Here is a 15,365-nt window from a genome sequence, read left to right on the forward strand (position 1 = left end):
CATGAAGAGTTCGTTGTAGACATCTTATCTTTCACCAGGTGCAATATACTGCCTAAGCAACTGGTGATCACTGATAGCTTAATGCAGAGTAGCCCGGGCATTGCCTGCATTACATAGTGAATTCCCTGAATGACTGGCAGACAGATTGGCTTGATCCAACCAGGTAAATTCATCAGAACACATTGCATGCATTCCAGATGACATAAGCCATCATACTGATACGTAATTTGTTTTTCACATTTTGACAACAGAAATAAAAAAAAAAAAAAAAAAAAAAAAAACAAAAAAAAAAAAAAAACAAAAAAACAACCAAAAGGACAATTTACACACCACAAGATTTCCCCAAAGATTAATGGATTATTCTCACGTACTAATTGAAGATGTGCAATTAGTAATGAAAATGTGGGAATAGATCTCATTACCACTACAAAAGGATTCAAGAAATTTTTGGAGTCAGCATGATCAATATTTTGTTAACTATTTAGAGCCTTGCAACCTCTTTACTGCTGTTACTAATTATTGACAGATTTAGTTGTGATCACCAGCTAAGTATATGTAATGAGCAGTTTTGGAATTCCTTTTTGGGTACATACCACCCTAAGAAAAAATTGTTGACAAAAACAGAATGAAGGTTGTTATTTCCAGATATACTAACCTTTGAAGTTTACAGTACCCTTTTATGCCTTCAAATAAGTAAATAAACTATGTCATCTACAGCATTGTAAATACACTTGAATTAACTGTCAGTTAAATACAGAATTTATTGTCTTGTCCTTATGTTGAACAGTGACTTCCTCTTTGAGTAGGGGTTTACTAATGGGCATCTTCAAATAAAAAATTGAAATTCAGAAATAAAATAGTTCGATAAAGCCTCTTACAATCTTTGCTTTTGCTGTGTATATAATAAGAACACCTTTCTGTGATGAAAGTGTTTTGGTGAACCCCTTCCTGAGCTGAAGCACCATCAAAAATGTATAAAAATTATTCCCAGATTTCCAGGAAAGTAAAATACTGTTGATTTCTGGTTTAGCAGTCTTTCAGTAAATCAATAAATCTTTTCACTGAATAAAGAATTGTGCAGTATAGACTAAGGATCATATATCTATACGACTGTGCAAACATATTGAATGAAAAAATGACCAGTCAAACGTGTACCAGAAAAAAAAAAAAAGTAAAAAAAAAAGAACTGCTTAGCAGTCAGTCAGAATATTTAATAACAAGATTGACGAATTTAGCTAGGGAACTAAGTGTGATCTCCAAGAAGCAACCAAAGTGCACATAAATTAATACATATTTTCCTGATTTCAGCTGGGATAATTTTCTTCCTAGTATCTGGTACAGTGCTATATTTTGGATTTAGTCTGAGAACAATGTTGATTGATAACACACCAATGTTTTAGTTGTTGCTAAATAATGCTAACCCTGATCAAGGACTTTTCAGTCTCATGCTCTGTCAGTAAGGAGGGGTACAAAAAGCTGGGAGAGAGCAGAAACAGGACACCTGACCCAAAGTAGCCAAAGGGGTATTACATACCACAGCACATCATGTATATAAACTGGGAGGAGTTACCCAAAAGGGACCAACCATTGATCAGGTCAGGTTGGGCATTGGTCAGCAGGTAGTGAGCAATTGCATTGTGCATCATTGTTGAGGTTTGGGGTTTTTTTTTCCCTTTTAGTTTTATATTTTCTACCCTTGTTATTTCCCTTATCATCATTGTTATTATTAGTATTAGTATTATTTTGTACTTTAGTTATTAAACTGTTCTTATTTCAGCCTTAGTCAAACATACAGGGGAAGTTTAGATTGGATATAAGGAGGAAATTCTTTCCTGTTAGGGTGGTGAGGCACTGGAATGAGTTGCCCAGGGAGGTTGTGAATGCTCCATCCCTGGCAGTGTTCAAGGCCAGGTTGGATGAAGCCTTGTGTGGGATGGTTTAGTGTGAGGTGTCCCTGCCCATGGCAGGGGGGCTGGAACTAGATGATCTTGAGGTCCTTTCCAACCCTAACTATTCTATGATTCTATTCTAAAATATTGCTCCAACCTGGCCTTGAACACCACCACAATGTGGCAGTCATAACTTCCTTGGGAAATCCATTCCAGTGCCTCACCACTCTTACAGTAAAGAACTTCCTCCTTATATCCAATCTAAACTTCCCCTGTTTATGTTTGAATCCATTGCCCCTTGTCCTGTCACTACAGTCCCTGACAAAGAGTCCCTCCCCAGCATCCCTATAAGCCCCCTTCAGGTACTGGAAGGCTGCTATGAGGTCTCCAGGCAGCCTTCTCTTCTCCAGGCTGAACAGCCCCAACTTTCTCAGCCTGTCTTCATACGGGAGGTGCTCCAGTCCCCTGATTATCCTCATGGCCCTCCTCTGGACTTGTTCCTTTTCTACTAATTCCATCATTCAGTTTCTGTTGCATGTCATTGTCTTTTTACAAAGAGATTCAGACTTCCCAAGAGTATGGCAAATATGAATAATTTTCCACGTTAAAACCAATGTAATTTAAGCTAACTGAATTTTCTGTCTTCCCTTCCATGATGTATATGGAGTATATTCCAAATTTTATGACAGAAATCAACATTTGTCTGGTTCATTTTTAAGTTATAATTGTTCTTCATACCAATGACTTTTCTGAAAACCTTGCTATTTTTATAAATTCTAAAATGTAATGCTGAAAATATTAACATAATAGGTATTTTTAGTCACTATTTCATGTAAGCATCCAGATGGGAATTATTGAATTCAGCAAAACACATTCATTTGTGTCTATTCTATTTGCATATATTCTATTTGATGAGGGAACTGGAGTTGTTTAATCTGGAGAAGGCTCAGGGGAGACCTTATTGCTTTCTACAATTACCTGAAAGGAGGTTGTAGTGAGGTGGGGGTTGGTCTCTTTTTCCAAGTAACAAGTGATAGGACAAGAGGTAAAGGCTGCACCTGTGGAGGTTTAGACTGTATAATAGGAAAGACTTCTTGTCAGAGAGGGTGATCAGGTATTGGAACCGGCTACCGAGGGAAGTGGTGGAGTCACTGTCCCTGTGTTCAAAAACCATGGAGATGAAGCACTCACTGATGTGCTTTAGTGGTGGTCTTGGCAGCCCTGAGGTAATGAGTGTAATTGATGATTGGGTCTTGCCCAATCTAGTTGATTCTATGATTCTATATTTAAGCACATTTATGTAATTTTGCATAAGTAATATTAACTTATATAAAAGCAACATTTGATGTAATCAGAGTAACAGAAACACACGCATGGGTCAGGGATTATTAACTAAAAATAGACTAACTTTTCATTGAAAATAGGCAATATTTAGTGGACTCATTCTCTTTGGTGAAGAATTTTCCTGACATCCCATTCAAACCTCCACTACTGCAGCTTTAGGCCGTTTCTACTTGCCCTGTAACTTGTTATCTGGGAGAAGAGACCAACCATCTCCTCTATCCATCCTCCTTTCAGGTGGTTGTAGAGAGCGATAAGGTCTGCACTGAGCTTTCCCTTCTCCAGACTAGACAACATCAGTTCCCTCAACCATTCCTTATAAACTTGTACTCTAGGCCCTTCACCAGCTTTGCTGGCCTTCTCTGGACTTGCTCCAGCAACAAAATGTCTTTCTTCTAGCGAGTGGGCCAGAACTGAATATAGTATTACAGGTGTGGCCTCACCAGTGCCAAATACAGGGAGACCATCACTTCCCTACTCCTGCCAGCCACACTATTTCTAATACAGGCCAGAATGCTGTTGTCCTTCTTGGCTCCCTGGGCACAAGCTGGCTCATGTTCAGCTGGCAATCAATCAGCACCCTCAGGTCCCTTTTCTTCAGACATCTTTCTAGCCACTCTTCCCCAGATCTGTAGCATTGCATGGGGCTGTTGTGACACAAGGGCAGGACCCAGCACTTTGCCTTGTTGAACCTCATACCATTGGCCACAGCCCATCAGTCCAGCCTGTCCAGATCCCTCTGCAGAGCCTTCTTGCCCTCCAGCAGATCGAATCTCCTGCCCAATTTGGTGTCATCTGCAAATTTGCTGAAGGTGCTCAAACCCCTCATCCAGATCATCAGTGAAAATATTAAGACTAGTGCAAATACCACACCCTGGGAGACATCACTAGTGACTGGTCACCAGCTAGATGTGACACCATTCACCACTACTCTCTGTCCTCAGCCATCTAGAGAAAAATACATCTACACATATGTAATATAGTGATATTAGTCAGATAACTTCAGTTACTAACCATCTGGAATGTCCCTCTACGTGTCATAACACAGCAGTCTGAGAAAATAAAACAAATTTATTTCTTTTGTGGGAGTTATATCTCTCAGCCATTGTCTCTTCCAAAAAAAATCTCAGGTACTGAAAGAATATGCATAGTTAACAGATCATGTTATAGAAATCATTGATTCAACCCTTCTCTGGCACTGATGCAAGGCATCACAAAGTCACGCTTGTTCAAGTAGCTAAATCAGACTTTTACTGGACAGAAAACAAAGATAGAACAAGGAGATCAAAGGAACAAACTGTATTGCTAAGGGCATAAACATGCTAAGTAAAGAAGAACGATAGTTAAGGGGAACAGCAGTGGCAGAATTCTAGGCTCACAAGACTGATTAAGTTAATGATATTGACAGTATCTGGATGCCAAATCAGATAACAAGCAGACATTAAGCATTTTCTAGATTTAAGAACAAAAATAATTAATGATATTATGATTAAATTGTAGTTCTAATCTACAGGGGTGAAAACCATATTCTTTAATGTGTTTGACTATTGATCATACATGAGAGAGCTTATGTGATTTTACTGCTGTTTTTTTTCCATAGACAAGACTGCAAGCAGGTTTGTAGCATACAATAGTCTCGTAAAAAGCTATTACACTATTGCAACGGCTACTATTGACTACTAGCACGTTTATGCCAGAAGGAAAGTCTCAGTCACTTCTCATTACCTATCATTAATTTAAAATATTAAAAAAATAAAAATATGGAGGCCTATGCTAGCTATATTATGAAACTAGAAATCTTTTTGTTATTGTAAATTGGGGGTCCTCAATCTGCAAGCCCTTATATTCTCTTGGAGAAGATGAAGCACACCGGTTGCATTGAGAAAGGAACATTTCTCTTCCTTGCTCAATCAACTTTGCTTAAGCATAGCAAAAATTACAATTGTTCATTGTACAATGAATATTTGATAGGCAGTTCTACTTTTACTGAGCCCTAAGTGGAAATAAACTACTGAGGAAGAAAATTGTCAGATTTTACATATCTAAATTATATAGATCAATGTCCCCTTTCTGCCTAACCCATTTGATTCGAAATTTGGAAAAAATTAAATAGGTAATGCACTTGATAGTGCCTGAAACATGAACATTATGGAAAAACCTTAAGTTTATATCCAGATTTTCACAGTCATTTGCTGTTTTCTATCCAAAACAATTACATTAGTGCTAACAACATTTTTTTATTAAAAGCCTAAAAGTTAATAGTTAATCTTAGCTACTATGCAGGGGTTGCCATATTGCTATCTATCTGATGTGATGTCAGAATTTGAGAAAAACAGTATACTTCCTATTGCAATAGATGAAGAGGAGGATTTTTTTTTTTTTTGCTACATTAAAATGCATAATTCTCTCTCAATGCCATAAAATGCTGTATTAACACACAAGAACAAAACGTATGATGACATCATATGAAAGAAAGTCAATTATCATCCAGAAATAGAAAAAATCTGATGTGTCCTTTAATTTGAGGAAAGGTATATTTTTTCAACTTCCTTTCACGTAAACACAAAATGAGTACATTAGAATTAAACCTAGCCAGGGATATTAAGGATAATAGGAAGGGATTCTACAGGTACGTAGCAAACAAAAAAACAGACTAGGGACAAAATAGGCCCCCTGAGGAAGCTTTCGGGAGAGCTGGCTACACAGGATTTGGAGAAGGCTGAGGTTCTGAATGACTTCTTCGCCTCGGTCTTCACTGGCAAAGGCTCTGACTGCACCACCCAGTTCTTAGAAGGCAGATGCAGGGACTGTGAGAATGAAGACCTTGGGCCCACTGTAGGAGAGGATCTGGTTCGAGACCATCTTAAAAATCTGAACACACACAAGTCCGTGGGACCTGACGAAATCCATCTGCGGGTCCTGAAGGAGCTGGCGAATGAAGTTGCTAAGCCACTGGCCATCATATTTGAAAAATCATGGCAGTCAGGTGAAGTTCCCGACGACTGGAAAAAGGGAAATATAACCCCCATTTTCAAGAAGGGGAAAATGGAAGACCTGGGGAATTACAGACCAGTCAGTCTCACCTCTGTGCCTGGCAAAATCTTGAAGCAGATTCTCCTGGACAGCATGCTAAGGCACATGAAAAACAACAAGGTGCTTGGGGACAGCCAGCATGGCTTCACTAAGGGGAAATCCTGCCTGACCAATTTGGTGGCCTTCTATGATGGGGCTACAGAATTGATGGATAATGGTAAAGCAGTTGATGTCATCTACCTGGACTTGTGCAAAGCGTTTGACACTGTCCCACACAACATCCTTCTCTCTAAATTGGAGAGATTTCAATTTGATGGATGGACCACTCGGCGGATAAAGAACTGGCTGGATGGCCGCACACAAAGAGTTGTGGTCAATGGCTCAATGTCCGGCTGGAGACTGGCAACGAGTGGTGTCCCTCAGGGATCGGTGTTGGGACCGGTCTTGTTTAACATCTTCATCGCTGACATGGACAGTGGGATTGAGTGCGCCCTCAGCAAGTTTGCGATGACACCAAGCTGTGTGGTCTGGTTGATATGCTTAAGGGAAGGGATGCCATCCAGAGGGACCTTGACAAGCTTGTGAGGTGGGCTGATGCCAACCTTATAAAGTTCAACCATGACAAGTGCAAGGTCCTACACCTGGGTCGGAGAAATCCCAGGCACAGCTACAGACTGGGCAAAGAAGAGATTCAGAGCGGCCCTGCAGAGAAGGACTTGGGGGTACTGGTCGATGAGAAAATGAACATGAGCTGGCAGTGTGTGCTCACAGCCCAGAAAGCCAACCGTATCCTGGGCTGCATCAAAAGGAGCGTGACCAGCAGGTCGAAGGAGGTGATCCTGCCCCTCTACTCTGCTCTTGTGAGACCTCACCTGGAGTATTGTGTGCAGTTCTGGTATCCTCAACATAAAAAGGATATGGAACTGCTGGAACAAGTCCAGAGGAGGGCCACGAGGATGATCAGGAGACTGGAGCACCTCCTGTATGAAGATAGGCTGAGGAAGTTGGGGCTGTTCATCCTGGAGAAGAGAAGGCTGCATGGGGACCTAATAGCAGCCTTCCAGTACCTGAAGGGGGCCTATAGGGATGCTGGGGAGGGACTTTTTGTCAGGGACTGTAGTGACAGGACAAGTGGGAACGGGTTTAAACTTAAACAGGGGAAGTTTAGATTGGATATAAGGAGGAAATTCTTTACTGTAAGGGTGGTGAGACACTGGAATCGGTTGCCCAGGGAGGTTGTGAGTGCTCCATCCCTGGCGGTGTTCAAGGCCAGGTTGGATGAAGCCTTGTGTGGGATGGTTTAGTGTGAGGTGTCCCTGTCCGTGGCAGGGGGTTTGGAACTAGATGATCTTAAGGTCCTTTCCAACCCTAACTATTCTATGATTCTATTCTATGATTCTATGATTCTATGATTCTATGATTCTATTTATAGTGTATAGTGCAACTAACTGAAGTACCACTATGCATAGGTCTTTATCAGGAAAAGGATTAACAATATTCCCTCCCCAGTATAAAATTTTATTTTTTAAAATTAACTCAAGTATTTGTCCTTTCTACCTTGACTTAAATTATATTACAGTATATGTTCTTCCAGTATAACACTACTTCCAGTATGACTCAGAATTGTACTGTGTTTCTTCAATGTTTTGAATGGATAATGGAGTGAAAACTTAAATGAAGTCTGATAAATGAGTGAATTCCACTTTCAATATGTGTAAAATATCAAAAGAAACAATTTTATTGTTAATAGAAGCCTTGTCTGCATATACTCAACATCATGAGATAAGAATTATTTCCTTGATGTAACTAATTCTCAAAAATAGGTATGTCAGTGAAAATATCTGGCTCATGCAAGAGAAGGTAAAAGATCATGGAGAAATCATTGCAACCTCAACAGTAACATGTGGGGACTAACAATATAATTTAATTACTGCAAATTATCGCTCAAGATAATATTACCTTCCAGATGGAGGTTACCTCTATTTCAATAAACTGGGGTAATTAAAAATATTCCTGTTTATTAATGAACAAGCCTTCTTGACAGTGTTTTCAAATATATTTTATAAGCAAAACTGATTAAGAACTTAAATTCCCAAATGCTGTTAGTATGAAAAATAAAAATTAAAACTGCAAAATGGTACATTTGTTTTTATGACATTCCTAAGTATAAAATCAACATGTCACATGTAGCTACTGCCATAATCTTGCTATATTTCTGAGCAGGATGCATTGTAAACAGAAAACAAAACAAGTTGATATTAGAAAGAGTATTTTACTGAAGGATATGAAGGCAGTCTGCTGCGGGGCTATAAAACTTGTATGCTTCATAACTATTACATTAGAAATAAGGTGCTCACTAGAAAATGTGAGCAGTGTCACCTACTGAATTTTATCCCATTTATTCAGGCTAGTAACCAATTGCCATGACTGTGATAATTGCTTGGCATATGTTAGCAAATGTTGGCTTTATTAATAACAAGTATTAACAAAAAGGTAAACCCCAAAATTCTTATCCTGTATTGTTCTTCACTTCGTGTAATAAAGCTATCAGTACACGGGAAGGGACATCTCACACTAAACCATACCATCCAAGGCTTCGTCCAACCTGGCCTTGAGCACCACCAGGGATGGAGCATTCACAACCTCCCTGGGCAACTGATTCCAGTGCCTCACCACCCTTACGGTAAAGAACTTCCTCCTTATATCCAATCTAAACTTCCCCTGTTTAAGTTTTAACCTGTTGCCCCTTGTCCTGTCAGTACAATCCCTAACGAAGAGTCCCTCCCCAGCATCCCTATAGGCGTCCTTCAGATACTGGAAGGCTGCTATGAGGTCTCAACCCACCCTTCTCTTCTCCAGGCTGAACCGCCCACAACTTTCTCAGCTTATCTTCATACGGGAGGTGCTCCAGTCCCCTGATCATCCTTGTGGCCTCCCTCTAGACTTGTTCCAACAGTTCCATGTCCTTTTTATGCTGCGGACACCAGAACTGTACACAATACTCCAGGTGAGGTCTCATGGCTGAAGTAGTTGCTTTACTAAGGTCTCTCAAAAGCTATCTCTTCTCCTGGCTGAACAAGCATCTCTTTCTCTCAGCCTTTATCATATGATACGTTTTCCATGTCCCTGACCAGCTTCAGGGCCCTTCACTGGGCTCATTGCAATACACAAGTGTCTTCTGGTGGGGAATCAAAAACTAAACAGAGCTTTCCAGGTAACGTTCATAAATGAAACACTATATGCATTTAATTAATAATTTAAATTCATGGAACTAAAAATAATCTTGAAATTACTTCAGTTTGGATTTGAAAAGTGTTATGTTTCCAGCATTGTGTCAAAGCAATATCACTGCCTGATTCAGCTTCAAATTTGGCATAATCATCAAACTGGCATCTTCAGCACTCAGAACTTGACCAGAATATGAAGAAATAACAGCTTGTTAAGCAAAGAGAATTCAAGGGCAAGCAAGGTCTAGTGAAGCAAGAAAGACTTTTAAGTTGATACTGAACCTACATGGATAACAACAGAGTAAGCTGATAAAGCTAGAAAATGTGCTGAGTCATTCCAATATTATAATTTAGGTGTGTGGAAATTAATTTGTCCTTAATGGCACTAGAAGACCAATAAGAAACTTATAATTAAAGATGGTCCTGATCTAGTAAAATCATATGTTTGTCTTAAATACATGAAAAAAATTATAGAACTGTTTATGTGGTTAAATGTAAGGACCACAGAAATGATCAGAGGACTGGAACATCTCTCCTGTGAAGAAAAGCTGAGAGAGCTGGAGTTGTTCAGCCTAGAGAAACGTTCACTCCAATGAGATCTTACTGCAGCCTTTCAACATAAAAAGGGAGGTTATAAGAAATATGGGAAACCGATTTTTACTAGGGCTTGTGGTGACAGGACAAGAGGCAGTGTTTTTGAACTAAAATGGTGTAAATTTAGATTAGACATAAGGAGCAATTTTTTATTATAAGAATTGTAATACATTTGAAGAGATCACCCAGAGAAGCTGTGAATGCCTCGTCCCTGGAAGTGTTCAAGGCCAGATTGGATGGGGCTTTGAGCAACTTGGTCTAGCAGAAGGTGTCCCTGCTAGATGATCTTTAAAGGTCACTTCTAACCAAATCATTCTTTGATTTTATGAAATGTTAGTTTCCTGTTTGATTGTGATCTATCAAAATAATTTAAGTCATGGCAGATATAGCAGGCAAAAAACTAGCTAAATATAGCAATTAGCATTAAACCTGCATTATATATTGCTGTTAATTCTCATATAAATATCAGGGATTCTCAATTCTTTGTCCTTGGCATCAGGTTCTTAATCCTGTGTACAGCTAATTTATGACTCATTAAAAACACTTTGATGTAAGTGTCAACATCAGTGGAATAATTTAATTTCTTTTAGTGTTGTTATTGTTTTAGCTAATCTATCTAACACTACTGGACATATAAAAGATAGTGGAATAATTGTGGTTTTGCTATATTGAAAATCCAAGTAAATCAGCATTTTTTTTCTGAACAGCAATGAATGTCATACTAGAGCAACCAAAGGCAGCAAACAGATTACATATAATGGGAGACTTGTAATAGAACCCCTGGGACATCTCAATACATGTTGGACATAGCACAGAAAGGCAAAAATAAAAACCTCTCAGTCTACATCAAGATTTAAACCATTCTGAATCACTGCCTGAGAAAAATCACCTCCACTGACAACCTCTAGAACCAGGAATATCGCTGTTGAATAGCTAGAAAAGATGGAACTTGAAAGTATTGTTTTACTTGGGATTGCATTAGTTAATTTCAGTTCTTTCGAATAAGTACTTTCTTCAGGAGTATTGCCGAAATGTATGTGTATGCACAACTCATACAATTTAAACACCTTGACAGTCCAAACAAAATAAGTAAAGTAAAATAAAATGTGCTTTCAAAAGGCATACTGAAGAAAAATAACCACGTTTAAATTTGTTCCATAATATTTTTAGTGTGAAACATCTTAACTAAACATTTTATTACCTGTCAAATGTGTCAGTGAAATTATATGAAAAAATAGTAATAATATGACAAGACAGGGGAGTTTGATACATGATTTTTTTTTTCAACTATAAGAAAAGTGAAAGTTAAACAAGTTAAATACTTTTGAACTGTGGGAGCAAAAGGAAGAATAAACTGTGGATGCTAAACAAAGGGAAGCATGATACTATAGTCTTTGTACAGAACAGGTCTGTGGAGCTAGAGATTATGGGAGGTCTTGGACTATAGATGCATTGGTTTTGGAATTATTTATTAATTGAAATTGTCCAGTAAAAAACTGAATTCAGAAGGAGACATGTAAAAAAATTGTCTATCCACAAAAAATAAAAAAAACTCTGTTGTGCATCTACAGAAGTACAGATGTAGGGACACTATGAGAAGGAAGATCTTACGTATCCTCTGTTGCTACCTCTATCTCTAGGGTAAAATGATCAATATTTCTTAAAATTAAAAGAAATGTTCTTGGTCATACACAGAAATAATCCCGTCAGGGAAGGAGGTGAAACTGTATGGTTTGTTTCCCTTTTGTTTTAAATTCTAAAGCTAGCCCTGTGTTTAACATTCAGGTAGTTTTACATTGTTCAGTGATTACAAAGTGATTAAAAAAAAAAAAGGAAAATGACCCATGAAGGAAGACTATGTAGAAAAAAAATCTGTGAAAACATAAAAAGGTTCTGCCTAACTCATAAAGGTCATTTAGTCTCTAGCGCTTTAAATAAATGGATTATCATAAATGGATTAGTTAGCCAGTTTTGCCCACTACTTTGAAGATATGTAGGCATCATACTTGTTCCTAAACGGCCCACATGAAAGTCATGCAGAATATATTTTTCTCTGGGTCACTTAACTAATGAAATATGATTCCATTCGTGGGTACCAAAGAATTTTGACTTGGCTGTTAAACGAATTGTATGTTCATATGTGCATAAGTGCACATGTGTATGTGATGATGATGATATAGATATTTAATATTATGTTTGATTTATTCTTAGCATCTTTAATTATTGTTATGTTGGTCTTCTAATGCTCTCTAAGAGACAACATTACATAAATATTTAAATTAACAAGCACGTCTTTGGTAATTGCAAGAATCATTTTCATGATGCTTTTAATTAGCATGAATCAACTGGTTAGTTTGAAATGTCCAAGTACTTACACATTGTGGAGCCTTTTTATAATAGTCAAAGAAAATATAATACTTTAATAATGCAATAAAAAAGGATAGACACATCAATAAAATTGCAGATATTCCCAGAGGATTAATTACTTAGTACCTCAATGTCTCCTGCAGAAGAAGAGCAGAGTTCCTCAGTTCCTAAGACTGAGACCAAAGGAGGCGTATTTACTACCTCATGACTTGTAATTCCCATTTAGTAAACATTCCAAAACTAAACTCAGTTCTTAATTTTCTCAGATGTTCTTATAAACTTTTTCCAGCTTATATGATCCTTCCCTGCAGCAAAGCTTTCCAATAGCAAGAACATGTTTAGTAGACAACCTTTAAGCAATGCACTCTCTGTGTACCCAATATTCATTTCATGTTTTGTATGTCATTGGCTTTGACCTTGTAACTAGTAATAATAAATGCCACAGTCCTCTTTGCATCGTATTTCAGGACATACTCTCTGAGAGCATCTGTTAGAGCTTCAGGGTTCATGCTGAAGGAACTAGGCATACAGGAGACAATAATGTGACATTTTGCAAGAATGTAAATCCTGTTACATCGGTGACAACAGCTGAAGTTTTATAAGTTATATATTCATACCGGTGCCTGAACTGAATCCACTTCTTCATAATACCCCTATAGGGTTTTTCTTAATCATGTTATTAGTGTACTTCATTCTGATAATATGTTGCAGTTATAAATCGTCAGTGACCTGTTGCTCTGATGAGCTGTTGCTTCAGCATGCCATTGAATGTCATGCAAATGAGGTATTAGTAAGGCATACTGATGGTGTGTTCTGCTGAAGATAGCACTGCCCAGAAAACCAAGGGTTTAGGAATGCTTTCAATATGATTGCAACATAAAAGTCATTAGGTACACAGCATGCTAGGAGCTGGTTTCCCAGCTACACTGAAGAACCTTATTCTTCTAAACTATCTTTGGCATTATATTTTTGTAAGCCTAATTTGCAGGAAAGAGGCAGAGGAAAACACTTTTCAAAAGTACTATTTCAGTTGAGATAAGACAACTGGTGTAAAAACTGATGCTTGCTTTTTATCAAGCAGAGAGAGTTTAATTTCACTGTACAAAGAACAGGGCAGAAACAAAAGTACAAAAATGCGTGAGTTTATTTCTACGATGCAAGTAAATGAAGGTGTAGAAACCTGCTTTGATAGATATGAATCAGACATACACATTTAGCTTTGTTCAGGAGTAATAATCACAAGATCACTTTTGTTACAGTAACCTTAAAAATATGTCTATTATATAAGAAATACATAAGAAAACCTATAAAAAAGAATCACATCTGTACCCCAGTCCTTTATTTTAACCAAGATGGACTAGAAGAAAACATTTTAAGTAACAAAAAAAGAAACCTGTGATCTTTGTAAACACTTTATTAAGTTATGATACCAGATTGAAGGCCATATTATTTTCCCATTATTAGTGTTTCTTGGGGTTTTTACTTGAAAAAAAAAATCTTTAAATATCAGATACCTTTGAATTCTAAATATTTTCTAATACTTTCCCACAGACCATGCTAGTAGAATCATACCTCTAAATAATAGTCAAATCTAGTCTAAAGAAAACATAAATAGTCCTCCAAAGTTCTTGAAACTTAAATTAATTTTGGAGCATTTATGCCTGATTTGGGAAAGAACTATGTAGAAATTTTAACTACCCAAATTTTGTATAAAAGAGTGTTTCAGTAGACTTTATATTTTACAATTCACCGAGTTTTCCAGCGAAAAAAATATTAACTCACATTAGACATAAATCTGGCATTTGAAAAGAGTATTTGAGCATTATAATATATTGCAATATAATATATATAATCATTTGTAATTAGTATTAAGAGTATTGAGTATCATATTAGCATATTATATTATGTGTAAAAAGCACCTATATTGGATTACATATAATACAAGACTGAAAATATTGTGGTATGAAATGTTCATACCATAATTATATATCTAATGGTGCTATATTATGTTGTTGCAAATACGATAAAATATGTTGAAAACTAACCGTATTTAAATATTTTCAATTTTTTCTCAAGTGAATATTTTCTGTTAGTGATAACTATAAGTTTTGCCAGCACCTACCTTCCTTCTTTCTTTCATGATTTATTGTATTTATTTATTTCTGTTTCTGCCAAGTTTTAGTATTTATAGAAGACAGAAAAAAAGAAATCTAACATGAAAAATCTGTGTCCAGCTGTTCTTGTAGATTCAAAATATATCTTTTCAATGTAGCATTAGAACTAAGTAGACAGACAATGTAAAAGGTAAATGAGTAAAATATGATAAATCCATGATCCTAAACACAAATGTTTTAAAGTAACGTTTGCAAAAATATTTTTATTATTGAATTAATTGCTTTCTTCTGTTGAAGTGTGCTTTCCTATAAATCCTACAGAATCACAGAATCATGGAATGGTTTCAGTGGGAAGGGACCTGAAGGATCTAGTTCCAACACCCCTGCCATGGGTGGGAACACCTTACACTAGACCACGTTGTTCAAAGCCTCATCCAACCTGGTCTTGAACACTTCCAGGTATGGGGCATCTACAACTTCTTTAGGCAGCAGGTTCAGTGTCTCACCACCCCCTCAGTAAAGTTCTTCCTAATGCCTAATCTAAATTTCATCTCTGTTAGCTGTTATAGTTTTGGTGAAATTTCTTATTTAAGTTAAAATTTTTATAAGTTTTGATGAATATAATAGTGACAATACTGAAGAAAGTTCTTAGAATATTGGTTTGTCAGGAAACTCTCCAGAAAGCAACTCCTTGGTCCAGCAGACAAACTCAGTAGTAGGAAAGACTTAACTGTTACCTGAGATTTTATAGAAATAGATTTTTTGTTATATTTTTGAAGTTAAAGAAAAGTATATGAGCA

This window comes from Lathamus discolor, chromosome 2 (assembly GCF_037157495.1).
Source record: "Lathamus discolor isolate bLatDis1 chromosome 2, bLatDis1.hap1, whole genome shotgun sequence".
NCBI lineage: Eukaryota > Metazoa > Chordata > Aves > Psittaciformes > Psittacidae > Lathamus > Lathamus discolor.